Below are 17,132 nucleotides of genomic sequence, written 5' to 3'. Positions count from 1 at the left end.
ATACCAATGATGAATCTGCTGAGAAAGATATCAGAAAAACAATTCCATTCACAGTAGCGTAAAGAACAAATAAACAAAAACCTAGGAATAAATCTAACCAAGGAGGTGAAAGATCTTTATAATGAAAAGTATAGAACATTAAAGAAAGAAATTAAAGAAGATCTCAGAAGATGGAAAGACCTCCCATGTCCACGGATAAGTAGAATTAATATTGCTAAAATGGCCATACTATGAAAAACCATGTACAAATTCAATACAATTCCCATTAAAATACCAATGATATTCTTCACAGAACTAGAAAAAACAGTCCTAAAACTTATTTGAAAGAATAAAAGACCCAGAATAGTCAAAGCAATTTTAAATCTAAAAAGCAATTATACAATTATAAAGCTATGGTAACAAAAACTGCATGGTATTGGCATAAAAACAAACACAAGACCAATGGTGCAGAATGGAAGACACATAGATGAACCCATAGAGATACAGTTATTTTATTCTTGAAAAAGGTGCCAAAAACATACATTGAAAAAAGACAGCCTTTTTAACAAATGGTGCCAGAACAACTGGTTACCCCCATGCAGAAGAATGAAACTAGACCCTTATCTCTCACCCTGCACAAAAATCAACTCAAAATGGATCAAAGACCTTGAAATTAGACCAGAAATTATGCAGCTCCTAGAATAAAATGTAGGGTCACACTCTAGCTTTTAGACAGAGGCTCAATAGGAGCCCTGAAAAACTCAGGAAATAATGCCGAGAGTCAATACATAGGACCTCATCAAATTAAAAAGCTTCTGCACAGCAAAGGAAACAATTACAAATGTGAAGAGAGAACCTACAGAATGGGAGAAAATCTTTGCTAGCTACTCTTCTGATAGAGGATTAACATGTAGAATACATAAAGAGCTCAAAAAACTTAGCACCAAAAAATCAAATAACCCAATTAATAAATGGGCAAATGAATTAAACAGATACTTCTCAAAAGAAGAAATAAAAATGGACAATAAATACAGGAAAGAATGTTCAACATCATTAGCAAGTAGGGAAATGCCAATCAAAACTACATTGAGATTTTATCGCATACCAGTCAGAATGGCAGTCATCAAGAATACACATAATAATAAATACTGGAGAGGATGTGGAGTAAAAGGAACATTTTTACTCTGTTGGTGAAGAGTGTAAATTAGTACAATCACTATGGAAATGTGTATGGAGGTTCCTCAAAAGACTAGGCATGGAATCACCTTACAACCTACCTGTACCACTTCTTGGGATTCAACCTGAAGAATTAGTTGTCTTACTACAGTGATACATGCATCCCATGTTTATAGCACCACAATAACAGAACTATGAGTCTAGCCTAGGTTTCCATCAATGGATGAATGGATAAAGAAAATGTGATATATATACACAATGGAATTTTATTCAGTCAAGAGGAAAACTGCTGTTTGCTTTTTTGCTATCTTCACTTCAGGTCAGGAAGAGAAGATGAAGGGAGGGCAGAGACTGAGCTCCAAAGTTAAGTGCAGTCTAAAGGTTGCGAGTGTGAGCCAGAAGTCTGTGTCTGGGGTTTGAATGCTAGCTTCTGTTTCTCAGAAGATTGCTCACAGATGCCTCTTTACTGTGTTGGGGAACGCTGAATAAGATTAGAGGGAAAGAACTGAATATGGGAAAGCAGTAAAAGTTCACTTTTGGGGTTCACTTCTTACTAGCATCAAAAAGGAATCTGGAGATTCACAAACCTGGGAGGGAGGGAGATACAGAAAGGAGAGAGCAACAAATGAATAAACTGCTTTTGTAGTTTGGGTCAACTTCTTCCAAAACTCACTGAGAATTCTTCTTTTCTCTCCTAAGTTTACTTTCACACCATAAGAAGCTAACACAAAAGAGAATTGGAAGAAGAGTTAGAGCACAGTCTCTAAAAGACACCATCTATGGGCTTGAGTTTCATTTGTCCACAGATTTCTACTAGATGCTGATTTTAACTAAAGAAGAGCAATTTTATAGCTCACTGAAGACCTTTTCCTTATGTTATTTTAGAGGAGTACATTTTCTTCCTTTCTGTCAGAGTCCATTTACAGTGTTATTTCCTAGGAACTGTTTCTTGTGAACAAGTCTGATGACTAGGAATCACCAGGGACAGATTAAGTATTTCAACAAAGTTTAGATTTATTTTATTCTCTACTTTGTCTTCTCCTTGCTGAATGATTACATTAAACTAACTGATACCGTTACCAATCCAGGCCTGTTTTTCCTGCTGCAAAGTATGCCAATCACTGAAATGAATTTTGCAAAAGAGAGTTTATTCATGAGGCAGCCAGGTATGGAGACAGGAGAGTTAAGTCTCAAACCTGTATCCCCAAGAATAGAGTTTAGGAATATTTATGGGATAAAGAAGCAGGGTAGTTTAAGGTAAGGGGAAAGGTGATAGGAAGTGAGGAAAAGCCAAGTAATCAGCGGTCTATGCATGTGTAATACATCTCCACAGTTCTTTATAGGACACATCTTCAGAAATTGTAGTGTTAGCGAGATCTGAGGGTGGAGTTTTCAGTCTTCTGATGTTAAAGAGGTGCCCACTGGATGCCTATGCAGGCCCAAATGAAGAGTTGGTGGTTTCAACAAAAGTGACCTTCAAGTATCTGGAAAGTAACCCAGACAACCATTATCACCGTGATCCATACTTCAGAAGTGTTACTTACATGCAAAACTAGGGAGAGACTACTAATATGGTGCTCAGCTGTATGAACTCCAAAGATGGTGATTTTTAAAGTCAACTGAAGGCAAATAGCTAACAACAAATTAAGTTAGAGTGATTATTCAGATTTTTCCTCAGTTTCAATATAAAAAATGCAGATGTGATGAACTTGATGATTAAGAATCTTTTTCAAGCATGCTGTTACTTGATGTCCCACAGATGATACAAAAGAAGAATTCCTATTCTGAAAGAAGATTATGGCTAGGGACAGAATCTGAATAATCATACATGGAATGCATCCTGTACACGTAAGTTTTCTGCCTTCCCCAATTTCCATTGCCAGCTCTTGTCAGCTCTTTCAGTGAAAGACTAACAAGTATCAACATACCATGAAAATGCCTTATAAGTACATATTGCTCTGATAGATAGAAATTTGAAAAAAATTCACTAACATTTTTAAAAATTATTTTTCTATTTTATTTATAAACAACTTAAAAAACATTTGAAATCTAGAAACCAATAAAAATAAATTTAATGTATTCCTTAATATTTTCTAATTTTATGTATTTCATTTTGTTCTTGGAAAGCCACAAAATTTAAGATCTGTAAGAGCAGATGTTATAATGTTTTTGTTCTTGCCATTTTGATGTTTGTACATACAGGTAACAAATCATTCATTCATTAAAATAAGGTAACCATAGTGACTAGATGTGGTGGTGTATGCCAGCTATTTCAGTGATTTGGGAGACTGAGGCAGGAGGATCACAAATACAAAGTCAGCCTGGGCAACTTAGCAAGATCCTGTCTCAAAATAGAAAAATTAAAAAAAAAAAAATTAAAAGGGCTGGGGGTATAGCTCAGTGGTAGAGCCACCTCTGAGTTAAATCTTCAGTAATGAAAAAAAAAAAGTTACCATATGAATGGAGATACGAAAAGAAGCAGACATGGTTTTTACATGCATTAAGAAACTCAGAAGTGTGGCCAGGCAGCTCAGACCGAGCAGGGCTTTCCTTACCAGTGGACTGTGTGGAATACACTGCCAGGCTCTTGTCTTCTATTCACCATGGCTTCTTCTGATATTCAGGTGAGAGAACTAGAGAAGTGTGCCTCAAGCCAGGCTTTAGAGATAATTCTCAACCCTTAAAAGAAGAAGAATCTTTCCCTGGAGGAAATTCGGAAGAACTTAGAAGCTGCAGAAGAAAGACACAAGTGCCTTGAAGCTGAGTTCTTGAAGCAGCTTGCTGAAAAATGAGAGGAGGAGAAAGAAGTGCTTCAGAAAGCAATAGAAGAAAACAACAACTTCAATAAAATGGTGGAAGAGAATCTAACCCACAAAATGGAAGCCAGCAAAGAGAACTGAGAGGCACAAATGGCTGCCAGACTGGGGCATTTGTAAGCGAAGGATAAGCACATAGAAGAAGTGCAGAAAATCAAAGAATCCAAAGACCCTGCTAATGAGACTGAATCTGACTAATTTGTTCAGAGAACGAACTTTCTCCCATTCCCCTTCCTAAATATCCAAAGACTGAACTTGGCCAATGTCATTTTATTTTTTCTTTCCTGAAAAATATTCTAGAAGCTGATGTAAGACTGTATAGGTAAGTCCAGACTGTAAGATGTTGTTTTAGGGGATAAAGGGGAGAAACTGAAAGTGTTTTAATCTTTTTCTAAAGTGTTGGTCTTTTTAATGTAGCTATTTTTATTGTTGCATCTTTCTACTTCAGTGTGCTTGGTGTGCTGGGTTAATGTCTAGGACTCTATTGGCTCTGTGAAAACATGTTTGTGAAGAGTGCCCCGAACATTGGCTCATCCATGTACGTCAAACAAATCCTTCTCAATTCCAGAAATCAAATAGACCACAACACAATAATACTAGGCGATTTTAACACACCTCTCTCACCACTGGATAGATCTTCCAAACAAAAATTGAATAAAGAAACCATAGGTCTCAATAACACAATCAACAATTTAGACTTAATGGACATATGTAGAATATACCATCCAACAAAGAACAAATACACTTTCTTCTCAGCAGCACATGGATCCTTCTCTAAAATAGACATATTTTATGCCACAAAGCTACTGTTAGCAAATGCAAGAAGATAGAGATACTACCTTGTACTCTATCAGATCATAATGGATTGAAATTAGAAATAAATGACAGAATAAAACTTGGAGAAACTTCTCCAATACCTGGAGATTAAATAATACACTATTATATGATGAATGGATAGCAGAAGACATCAGGAGGGAAATAAAAAAATTCTTAGAAGTAAATGAAAACAAAGACACATCCTATCAAAATCTCTGGGACACTATGAAAGCAGTACTTAGAGGAAGATTTATTTCATGGGGTGCATTCAACAAAAGAAGTAGAAATCAACAAATAAACGACTTAACACTGCAGCTCAAAGCCCTAGAAAAAGAAGAGCAGACCAACACCAAAAGTAGTAGAAGACAGGAAATAGTTAAAATCAGAGCCAAAATCAACGAAATTGAAACAAAAGAAACAATCAGAAAAATTAACAAAATAAATAGTTGGTTCTTTGAAAAAATAAACAAAATTGATAAACCCTTAGCCACACTAACAAAGAGTAAGAGGGAGAAAACTCAAATTACTAAAATTCGGAATGAACAAGGAAATATCACAACAGACACGAGTGAAATACAAAACATAATTAGAAACTATTTTGAAAATCTATATTCCAACAAAACAGAAAACCTCGACGACATCAACAAGTTTCTAGAGACATATGAGTTACCTAAACTGAACGAGGAGGATATACACAACTTAAATAAATCAATTTCAAGCAATGAAATAGAAGAGGTCATCAAAAGCCTACCAACAAGAAAAGTCCGGGACCAGATGGGCTCTCAGCCGAGTTCTACAAAACCTTTAAAGAAGAGCTCATTCCAATACTCCTCAAAGTATTCCATGAAATAGAAGAGGAGGGAACCCTCCCAAACTCATTCTATGAAGCCAATATCACCCTGTTACCTAAACCAGACAGAGACACATCGAGGAAAGAAAATTTCAGACCGATATCCTTAATGAACATCGACGCAAAAATTCTCAACAAAATTTTAGCAAATCGCATACAAAAATATATTTAAAAGATAGTGCACCACGATCAAGTGGGTTTTATCCCAGGGATTGGTTCAACATCCGGAAATCAATAAATGTCATTCACCATATCAACAGACTTAAAGTGAAGAATCACATGATTATTTCAATAGATGCAGAAAAAGCATTTGATAAAATACAGCATCCCTTCATGCTCAAAACACTAGAAAAAATTGGGATAGTGGGAACATTCCTTAACATTGTAAAGGCCATCTACACTAAGCCCATGGCCAATATCATTCTAAATGGTGAAAAACTGAAAGCATTCCCCCTAAAAACTAGAACAAGGCAGGGATACCCTCTTTCACCACTTCTATTCAACATCGTCCTTGAAACTCTAACCAGAGCAATTAGACAAACCAAAGAAATTAAAGGAATACGAATTGGAAAAGAAGAACTCAAACTATCCCTGTTCGCTGATGACATGATTATATATTTAGAGGAACCTGGAAATTCCACCAGAAAACTTTTAGAACTCATAAGTGAATTCAGTAAAGTAGCAGGTAACAACATCAATGCTCATAAATCCAATGCATTTTTATACATAAGTGATGAATCTTCAGAAAGAGAAATTAGGAAAACTACCCCATTCACAATAGCATCGAAAAAATAAAATACTTGGGAATCAATCTCACAAAAGAGGTGAAAGACCTCTACAATGAGAACTACAGAACACTAAAGAAAGAAATTAAAGAAAACCTTAGAAGATGGAAAGATCTCCCATGTTCTTGGATAGGAAGAATTAATATTGTCAAAATGGCCATACTACCAAAAGTGCTATACAGATTCAATGCAATTCCAATTAAAATTCCAATGATGTACCTTACAGAAATAGAGCAAGCAATTATGAAATTCATCTGGAAGAATAAAAAACCCAGAATAGCTAAAGCAATCCTCAGTAGAAAGAGCGAAGCAGGGGGTATCGCAATACCAGATCTTCAACTCTACTACAAAGCAATAGTAACAAAAATGGCATGGTATTGGTACCAAAATAGACAGGTAGATCAATGGTACAGAATAGAGAACATGGACACAACCCAAATAAATACAATTTTCTCATACTAGACAAAGGGGCCAAAAATATGCAATGGAGAAAAGATAGCCTCTTTAACAAATGGTGCTGGGAAAACTGGAAAACCATATGCAACGGAATGAAATTAAACCCCTATCTCTCACCCTGCACAAAACTCAACTCAAAATGGATCAAGGACCTCGGAATCAGACCAGAGACCCTGCATCTTATAGAAGAAAAAGTAAGTCCAAATCTTCAACTTGTTGGCTTAGGATCAGACTTCCTTAAGAGGACTCCCATAGCACAAGAAATAAAAGCAAGAATCAACAACTGGGGATAGATTCAAACTAAAAAGCTTTCTCTCAGCAAAGGAAACTCTCAGTAATGTGAAGAGACAGCCTACAGAGTGGAAGAATATCTTTGCCACTCATACTTCAGATAGAGCACTAATTTCCAGAATCTATAAAGAACTCAAAAAAACAAACAAACAAAAAAAACCTCTACACCAAGAATACAAATAATCCAATCAAGAAATGGGCTAAGGAAATGAACAGACACTTCAAAGAAGAAGATGTACAAGCAATCAACAGATATATGAAAAGATGTTCAACATCTCTAGTAATAAGAGAAATGCAAATCAAAACTACCCTAAGATTCCATCTCACCCCAGTTAGAATGGCGATTATCAAGAACACAAGCAACAATAGGTGTTGGCGAGGATGTGGTGAAAAAGGTACACTCATACATTGCTGGTGGGGTTGCAAATTAGTGCAGCCACTGTGGAAAGCAGTATGGAGATTCCTCAGAAAGCTTGGAATGGAACCACCATTTGACCCAGCTATCCCACTCCTTGGCCTATACCCAAAGGACTTAAAATCAGCATACTACCGAGATACAGCCACATCAATGTTCATTGCTGCTCAATTCACCATAGCCAGATTGTGGAACCAACCTAGATGTCCTTCAATTGATGAATGGATAAAGAAACTGGCATATATATACAATGGAATATTACTCTGCCATAAAGAATGATAAAATTATGGCATTTGCAGGCAAATGGATGAAATTGGAGAATATCATGCTAAGTGAGATAAGCCAATCTCAAAAAACTAAAGGATGAATGATCTCACTGATAAGCGGATGAGGACATATAATGGGGGTGCGAGGGGTTAGCATTAGGGTTAGGGTTAGGTTTAGGGTTGGGGTTAAGGAGGGTGGCAAGAATGGAGGAAGGAAGGACTGTATAGAGGGAAAAGAGGGGTGGGAGGGGTGGGGTGGAAGGAAAAAAAATAACAGAATGAATCAAATAACATTACCCTATGTAAATTTATGATTACACAAAGGGTATGCCTTGACTCTGTGTACAGAGAAACAACATGTATCCCATTTGTTTACAATAAAAAGAAAAAAAAAAGAGTACGTAGTGCCTTCTTTCAAATTGTTAGTTTTTGAATATCTGTTCACTTTTCAATCCCAATTCTGTCCCAGTCTTACTGTACTTGAATGGTTAATAAAACTACACAGTGCTGTTAAAAAAAGAAGAAAGAAAGAAAGAAGGGAACTCAGAGCCCCCAGAATATCCTTGCTCTATTGTGATTTATTACCACCCCACCTCTTGAAAAAAGAAGAGAAAGTTTTATTTTGTGAGGATGTGGTAACTGTATGACTTATTAGATTTGTCCTTCCATTAAACTTAAGTTAGGAGACACTTCCTAGAATATTTGTAAGCAAAAACAATTGTAAAAATTGAAAAGAGTCCCAAAGTATCTCATTCCTACACCAGTGACTGTCTTGATTATAAACTTGTGGATTGGCTCTTTCCCCAACTTCCCAAGTCTGCTCTTTGGGATCCCTTCACCAATGACCTTTGACTCAGGCTCTGTCTTTGGGGGATCCCAGGCTAAGACAGTGAGTGAGAGAAATAAGCAAAGGAAAGAACCCGTTATGTCTCCAAGATTTTGTTTTAAACAGCATGGTAGTTAATGGACTAGAGATTGGAAATAAAGAAAGAAGAGTAGCAGCAGAATGTTAGAGTGAGGAGGTGATGAATTTGGTTTTTCTACATGTTAAGTTGGAGGGACTTGTGGGACAAATGGATGTTCAAGGAGAGAGGTCAAGTCTCAGGGAATATTTTGCATTACTAACATATTGATGGCTATATGGGCAAAAGCATGCTTAGAGAGGAGTTCACCTCGGCAGAGTACACAGTGAGAGGAAGTCAGCACTAAGGCAGAACACTAGGGAATAGCATGTTTAAAGCAGATCAAGTAAGAGGAGCCCACAAAGGAATGAAAAGAGATGGAGGAGGAGAACCCTGGACAACTACGATTCCAAAAGTCAAAGGATAGGGAGGGAAGGACCAACAGTGTCAAAAATCACAGGAGAAGTAAACTGTGGCAATTATACTTTAGAAAGAACACAGTGAATGTTATGGATTGCCAAAGTGTGATCACAGTGGGGTGAGAAGTGAATGGAAATTGAGGAATAGGAGCAATAAATCAAGACTACTCTTCAAAAGGGCCTTGTGAAATGAAAAGGGAAAGATACTGAATTACTAGAGGGGACTCAGATGTCAAGAGAGATTAATTATTTCTTAATATGGAAGACATAAAGATTTGTATGTTCAAATTTGGATCAAATTAAGCTGATGTTATAATATTTGCATTTAGGAGAATGAACAAAAAACTACTTTTAGTTAGATCTATTACTATTCTATTACTTGCAGGACTGAAGTTTTACCTGGCAAAGCTATGTGTGAAGTTTTGCTGTTACAGAATTTTTATTAAAGAATTCTGATTTAGAATACCTCTCGCTTCCTCACACTAAAGAAAGATTTTATTTCTCTCTGTTTACTGGTTATCACGTTTTCCTTTAAGCACTTTGTTTAGCAGTAACCAACACTTCTGGCTGGCTAAACGCTCCCTTTTCCAGGTGGAGACTTAAACTCTTTGTTTTTTGCCTTAACCTGTACTTAAGGAGGAGGCTGAAAGACCCACACATCTGTCAGCTACTCTTCTCCCGAGGGCTTCTCAGCATTTAGAACTTCATATTTGTCACCCTATCAACCTACCATACATATGGTAGACACTTAATATTTGAATGATGAATGAATGATTATAACCAGAAGTAACTGAGACAGTTGTAAAACAGAGGACCAGTTTCTGATATCACCTGTGGATCCACTTCTCTGCATAGACATTTTTATTTGCTACCGTGGCTACAGATTTCCTTTTTTCTCAGTAGTTTCCCAAATCTGAAAACACAGCAGAGGGAAAATGGGAGCCAAGATAATTATTGTATCATTCAACTTCATTTTTGTGACATTATCTTGATGGCACAGTTAAGGTAAGATTTAAGTATTGGGCAGTCATAATTCTGATTTTAAAGTTCTGTTTTGCATGATGTTAGGAAGAGTAGATTTTTAATAATTCCTGTTGTTTTTTCAGGGTTTTAAAAAATGTTTGCTTTGTGAGTAATAAATATCCCAACTGTACATCTGTGAAGCCATAAAATTTTGTAGGAGCTATGTGAAGAAATAGTTGTAACTTGCCATAGTGATACCAACCCTAATAGCCTTGTTAAAATTCTTTATATTAAAATTTACTTACAAGCCAGATGTTTTTCTACTGAATTTTGTCAGTCTGATTTTCTGAGTGATGAAGTGAAAGGAGTTTTGGATTTTGAATAATGGACTTGTGTTTGAGTCTGGTATCCCTACCTTGGGATACAGCAATACATGTGATTTTGTTAGGTGAATGATAAAGGAAAGTGACCATATCAAGTGTTAGCATTATTGTTAAGTCTTTGAAAATAGGCATATTACTTCAGAAGTTAACATGTATTGGAAATAACATCATCTGACTCAGACAGACGTGGATAGGATTACAGAATTTATTCTGTACTTTAATTGCTTGCTTTTTCTCAGCCTCAGTCTACTGTGAAGTGTAGAGAAAAATTCCTACCTAATAGTAAATAACCTGCAGGTATAGTGAGGACTAAATGAGATATTGGATCTGTCATATAATAGATGCACACACACAAAAAAAGAAATTAGTTGTCCTCTCAGTTCCTACATTTATAAAATTGTAAGAAAATAATCATTTGAACTTAAAACTTCTGGAAAATTGGAATTATGATGAAGTATGTCACTAATCAATAGCTATAATCAAGAAGAACAGTTGAAAGACTATCTTGTGCAATCAGAAAAACCTAGATTCTACTTTGGGTCTCAATTATTCCTATCTCTGTAACCTGAGGCAATCTGTGGCAACTCACACAACATTGGGTGAGGAAAGAGGCTTGGGCCAACTCCTAAGCAACTGTTGGCAGGAAGACAGGAAGCAAGAAGGGGGAAAGAATGTTTTAGAATAACGTAGTCAAGAGGGAATTTATTTCCAGTTTTCACTTCATATAGGAAGTGACTCTTAAAATAGGTTTAAAACCACACAGACACTTAGTCACAGCATGTAAAATGATGATCTGCAGAAAGGATTCCATGATTCCAGCTCCTGCACATTCAGGGACAGAGTGGAGTCATTTACAGCCACAGTTAGGATTTTGCAGCTAGTAAAGGACAAAGCCTCTCATCCTGATAATCAGCTGATGAAAACTCAATCTTAAAAGAATACATATGAACAAACTGATGATCAAAGAAAACCCTCTGGAATCATTGGTAAATATCACAAAGGAAGAAGCAGCAATCATATGGAGAGGTCAGGTTGGACCCTAGCTGTCGCATCACTCCACTAAGCAACAAGGAAGAGAAGTCAGAGATGATCTAAAACCACAGTATATGTTCTTTAGAATCTGTTGTACATTTTTTACGAAGAATAAACTCTATAAATCTCATAGGGTGTTATTTATCCACCACTTAGTCCATTTCATTTAAAATCCTGAGTTAAGTATTTTAGGTTTTAAGTTTTTGAACATTGTAGTTAAGATTCCAGTCCATGGGGCCGGAGTTGTGGCTCAGTGGTAGACCACTTGCCTGGCATGTGTGAGGCCCTGGGCTTGATACTCAGCACCACATATAAATGAATAAAATAAAATAAAGATCCATTGACAACTAAAAAAAAGTCAAAAAAAAAAAAAAGATTGTAGTCCAATATGCAACATCTGGTGAGGAAGAAAAACCAGGACTTGGCCAGCACATATGGCATCTTTGTATAAATGAGAGAAGTTAGCCACTTCTTCCAAGTAGGTACAGCCTGTGCCAGGGTGCATGGCATGGAGAATGGCACAAGATGAATTTCAGATCTGCTCACCCCTTGCCTGCATGCCCTTGGGCAATGGACACTTACTGTATATCACTTCAGTTCCTCTTGACCTCCCCTCTTCTTTCAATTACCCCTGCAGTCATCAGTTCTATGTAGGTGTTGACCAGTTTCACACAAGTACCACTGCATAGTACTTTACCCAACTACCCGAGGCCTTTCACTTCATGTTTTGGGACATTTGGGATTTCTCTATGGGGACATCCATGGGAACCTTCTTGGTTCCCTTCTCATACATGCAAGTCTGAAACCAAGTGGGAGGAGAGGTGGAAAGAAGGATACAAGAGGGGGAGTTAATAATGCTCCATTAGGCAACCTTTGACTGGTGGTAGAAATAGATGGTTTATAAATGCTCTGTCCACCCAGGCCTTCTCCAGCACTTCCACTTCAAGGGTTCTGAGTCACATTTCATAAGAGTCATCAAAGGGTCCCCATGGAGCAACTCATTGTCTGAACTTCTGCTTTGGAGACTTGTATAACTGTATGCCAAAGTCCGAACAGTGACCCCTGACCCCACCCACTTCAGATTCTACCTTAAGCAGACTCATTTGTCTCTGGGTACTTTACGTGTCACATAACTACTTCACATTTCTGAATTCCAGAGCCTTCTCTATAAAAGGAAAGTAAAAACACTTTCAAATTGTATTTAAATGTAAAACACTAAATAAATTTAAGTCATTATTTGTTCTCAAACTTATATCCATTCCCATATAAGCAAATACTTACCTTAGTAAAAAAATATTTATAAATATCTCTAGACTAATGGTAATAGGTAATGAATGTTTTAGATTAAGCGGCCAATTCTAGGGAGAGTTCTTCTCTAATTTTATTTAGTCAGCGGCATTGTTGCTTTATCTGGGTTTCATCACTGCTCCTACCTTTCTAGAAGTCTATGCCAACTTTGACCCCTTGGGCAGTGTCATTTAGACTGTCAGGCTATGTCCCATTTTTAAGCACCATTCATTCCATAGAGATCTTTGAAATTTTTAGAGCTTGAGAGGCCAATCAAGTAAGGGAAACTTCAATCTGCTCACCCTACCAGTTTCTAGTTGGAATTAATTAATCATTCTTGGAGTTTTATCTTATTTTCATTCTCAGAAGTAGCCTACCATTCACTGATTGAACAAAGTATTAAAGAACTTTTAACCTACTATAGCACTATTAGTAAATCTTTATCTCTTAGGTTAAAGTGTATTATAATAGAATCAGATTATTGCCATTCATTAAAATGTCTTTGTTTCTTCTTTTAATGCTAAACATTTTCATTTCTAGAGTCAAGTCAGTATCAGCAAAAACTGTGTTTAGCTACTTTTCATAAAACAAAATTATCATACTATCAATTCCACTGTTACATTTTTGGAACTAAAATGAAGATTGGGTATTTAGAACATAGGTCTAGGTCTAATTCTGCCATTGGCTGTGTTACCTTAGATAATTTCTCTGGTCTCTAGTTTGTATTTTTATAAAAGGTGACTGCGGGACTAGATACAACATTTTCTCTAAAATTGTATAAGTATTGTCTCTCTGCATTTGACCCTCAGAGAGCTGTGCTACCTGAGCACGTACTAGGGTCAAGATCTCAGTTTTAGTGTTCTTCCTTTCTTTTTCTCAATTGTCCTTTTCATTTTTTTAAAAGTCATGTTGAATTTTACTGTCCTGGGGTATAAATAGCTCTGTGTTATCAATAAGGGGATGCTGAAAACTATGTGTTTGAGAAACTTCCTTTAGTCAAGGCACTAAAAACACATCATATATCTTTTCTTGGGTGTTCTGTAAATGAAGTACTATTAAACATAGGGCATTCAGGCCCACCTTCAAATATATTTGAAATATGCTGTATAATATTGGAGCAATGAGCATGAGACAATTTTCATTAAATGACCTCCCATCTTTATCGACTTCTATGTTCAAAGAAGGCATTTCTCCTGATAAAGTGCCCAGTGAGAGTAAAGCAGATACTAAGGAATGACCAAGGAGGCAGCATCATATTTCACCCAGGTGAGAAGCTTAGCCAGAGCTCCACTCTTGTATGTTAGTCAAAGGATTAGAATACAGAAGTGCGATGGTTGGCTTGAGGACATGTATCAAAGAGATAAGGCAGAGAGTGATAAGGTATTAGGTTAAGTTTCTCCTGAGGCCTTGTCCTGGCTTAAAGATAACCATCTTCTTGCTGGGTCCCTGCATGGCCTTTTCTCTATGTGGAAATATCCCAGTGTCTTTGTGTCCTTATAAGGACTCCAGTGAAATTGGATCCGAGTCCCACCCTGAAAGACCTCATTTTAATTTAATCGCCTCCTTAAAGGCTTTGTCTCTAAGTACAGTCAAATTCTGAGGTATTATGTATTAGAGCTTCAACTTAATTAATTTTGAGTAAACAAAGTTTAGTCCATAAACTTCTCCACATATTGTGTGAACTAAATCAGCAGTTCCAAGAGTTTTATGAAAATAAGTTTGTGATAAGAAAACATTATTTTAGAAAAATTAGTATTAGAAAAGGTATATTGAATTATTTTTATTTTTCCAGTATCTTCTAAGTATATTGGGTTACATTAAGTACCTTAAAGAGAAATAATAAGAGTACACTAGTAATTTGATAGATGGTTAAGCTGATTTTTTTTCTTCTTCTTGTTCAGTCAGTTGCTGAGTGTTACAGTTTCCAATTACTATTGTGGATTTGTATGCCTCTCTCTTTAGTTTTGTCAGTTTTTATTTCATACATTATGAAGTTCTAGTCTGAGAGGCAAACCCATTTAGGATTATATCTTCCTGATTAATTTATTTTATCATTATGAAGTCTCTCTTTGGCTTGAAGTCTTCTTTAATATTAATGTAACTACCAAATTTCTTACATTTATTGTTTGCATGGTATATCTTTTTCCTTCAACATATTTGTGCCTTCATATTTAAATTATCTTTATAGATAGCATGTAGTTCAGTCTTGATTTTTAAATTTAGTATGACAATCTATCCTTCAAATAGTTCATTGACATTTTAAGTAACTGTTATGGTTGGGTTAAGTTCTATCAATATATATTTGCTTTCTATTTGTAATATGTTCTTTGTTTCTCTGTTACTCTTTTCTTGCTTTTTTGTTGTGTAATTGAATATTTTAGCATTTAATTTTTTTTAAATTAACACTGAACTTCATGTAAAGTGGAAGACATTTACAATGCTATAATTCTTTTTACTCTATTCTTTGTGCTGTGTTGTCTTTTATTTACTTCTACAGACTTTATAATCCCACTCCTTACTGCAATGCTACCACTTCTTCTTTGATCAGTCATCTTTTAAAAGAAATTAGGGGGAAAAAATAGTCTTAATCTATCCATATATATTTGCCTTTTTCATGTTCTCCATTCCTTCTTATCAACCTGAGATTCCATTTGGTTTCATTTTCTTTTAGTGTGTAAGAATAGCTTCAACATTTCTCATAGGAAGGTCTGTTGAGAACAATTTTTTTCACTTTATTTATTTGAAAGTACCTTTATTTTTATTCCCCCTTTTAAAGCTATTTTTTCTGGATATGTGTATTTGAGTTGATAAGGAGATTTTTGTTTGTTTGTTTTGTTTCTCTTGTTGCACTTTAAAGTCTTGTGTGTGTGTGTGTGTGTGTGTGTGTGTGTGTGTCACTGGGGTTTGAATTCAGGGTCACTCTACTACTAAGCTACATCTCCAGTCCTTTTTATTTTTTATTTTAATATAGGCTCTCAGCAAGCTGCTGAGACTAGCCTGGAACTTGTGATCTTCCTGCCTCAGTCTCCTGAGTAGTTGGGATTACAAGTATGCACCACCACACCCAGCCATTTTCTGGACTCTTGTCATGATTGTTTTTGTTGAGAAGTCAGTTTAAATTTGTATTACAGTTTGTCTAAATTTGATGTACATTTTTCTTTGTGTTCTGTTAAGCTTTTTCTCATCTTTGATGTTTCTGCTTTTTGACTATGATGAAGTCTAGGTGTATTTTCTTTATATTTATCTTACATGGGCTTAACTGAGTTTCTTGGAGCTATAAATTAAGTTTCTAAAAACTTTATTTGGGAAAATTTCATCCTTCTTTCCTTCAAATATTTTTTCTTGTTGTTTTCCTTCTGGTACTCCTATTACACATATGTTAGTCCTCTGATTTTCTCACATACATCACCAAAGCTCTAATCATTATTTTTTAAATTGAATAATGTTTCAGTCCATTTGGGTTGCTATACTATAACAAAACACTTTAGACTAGATAATTTATAAACAACAGGTCTATCATTCACAATTCTGGAGGCTGGGAAGTCCAAGATCAAGGTATCAGCAGATGGAGTGTCTGATGAGGTCTGCTTCCTTGTAGATGGCACTTTCTATATGACCTCATATGGCAGAAGGGTAAAAGGGTTTCCTCATGCCTCTTTTGTAAGGGCATTAATCTCATTCACCTAATCATCTTGTACCCACTCCTTAATACCACCATACTGGGAATTGGACTTCAACACATGAATTTTAGTGGGACACAAATATTCAGACAATAGAAGATGACTGCTTTTGACTTATCTTCAAAATCATTGACTTTTCCTGTGAAACCCCTAGTTTGTTGTGAAACCTATCTAATGAATTTTTAAAGTTGGGTAATGTAGTTTCAGTTTCAGAATTTCTATTTGTTTACTTTATAATTTCCGCTTCTCTGCTGTAATTTCCCATCTGTTTACTATATTTATCTTTTCTAGTAAGTCCTCACACAGTTTTATAATGGCTATTTTTAAGTCCTTATCTGCTACTTCTGGCAGTTGGGTTACTCTGGGGCCTACAATTAAAGCTTCATGGCCAAATAATTATGCTCACTGATTTACATGTTGTCTGTGACTGCTTTCGTACTACTCAATAAGAGAACTGAGTGCTTGTCAAAGAGATTATGTGAATTGTAAACCTAAAATATTTGCCAGCTATCCTTGTAGGAAAAATTTTGCCAACTTCTGCTTTAATGAGAGTTCAGGGGCATAATTATTCCTCCCATTGCCTGGTATTTTTCAAAAGAGAGTAATAGGGATAGAA

At 36.0% G+C, this 17,132-nt stretch overlaps 1 pseudogene; it reads left to right on the top strand.

The window, feature by feature from the left end:
• The first annotated feature begins 3,758 nt into the window (after window positions 1-3,758).
• On the top strand, window positions 3,759-4,169 carry LOC124989147 (stathmin-like; annotated as a pseudogene).
• Window positions 4,170-17,132: the final 12,963 nt, after the last annotated feature.

The sequence above is a fragment of the Sciurus carolinensis genome, chromosome 7, assembly GCF_902686445.1.
Source record: "Sciurus carolinensis chromosome 7, mSciCar1.2, whole genome shotgun sequence".
In the NCBI taxonomy this organism is placed as follows: Eukaryota; Metazoa; Chordata; class Mammalia; order Rodentia; family Sciuridae; genus Sciurus; species Sciurus carolinensis.
The sequence above is the reverse complement of the archived record's forward strand: the minus strand, read 5'-3'. Positions and strand labels throughout refer to the sequence as shown.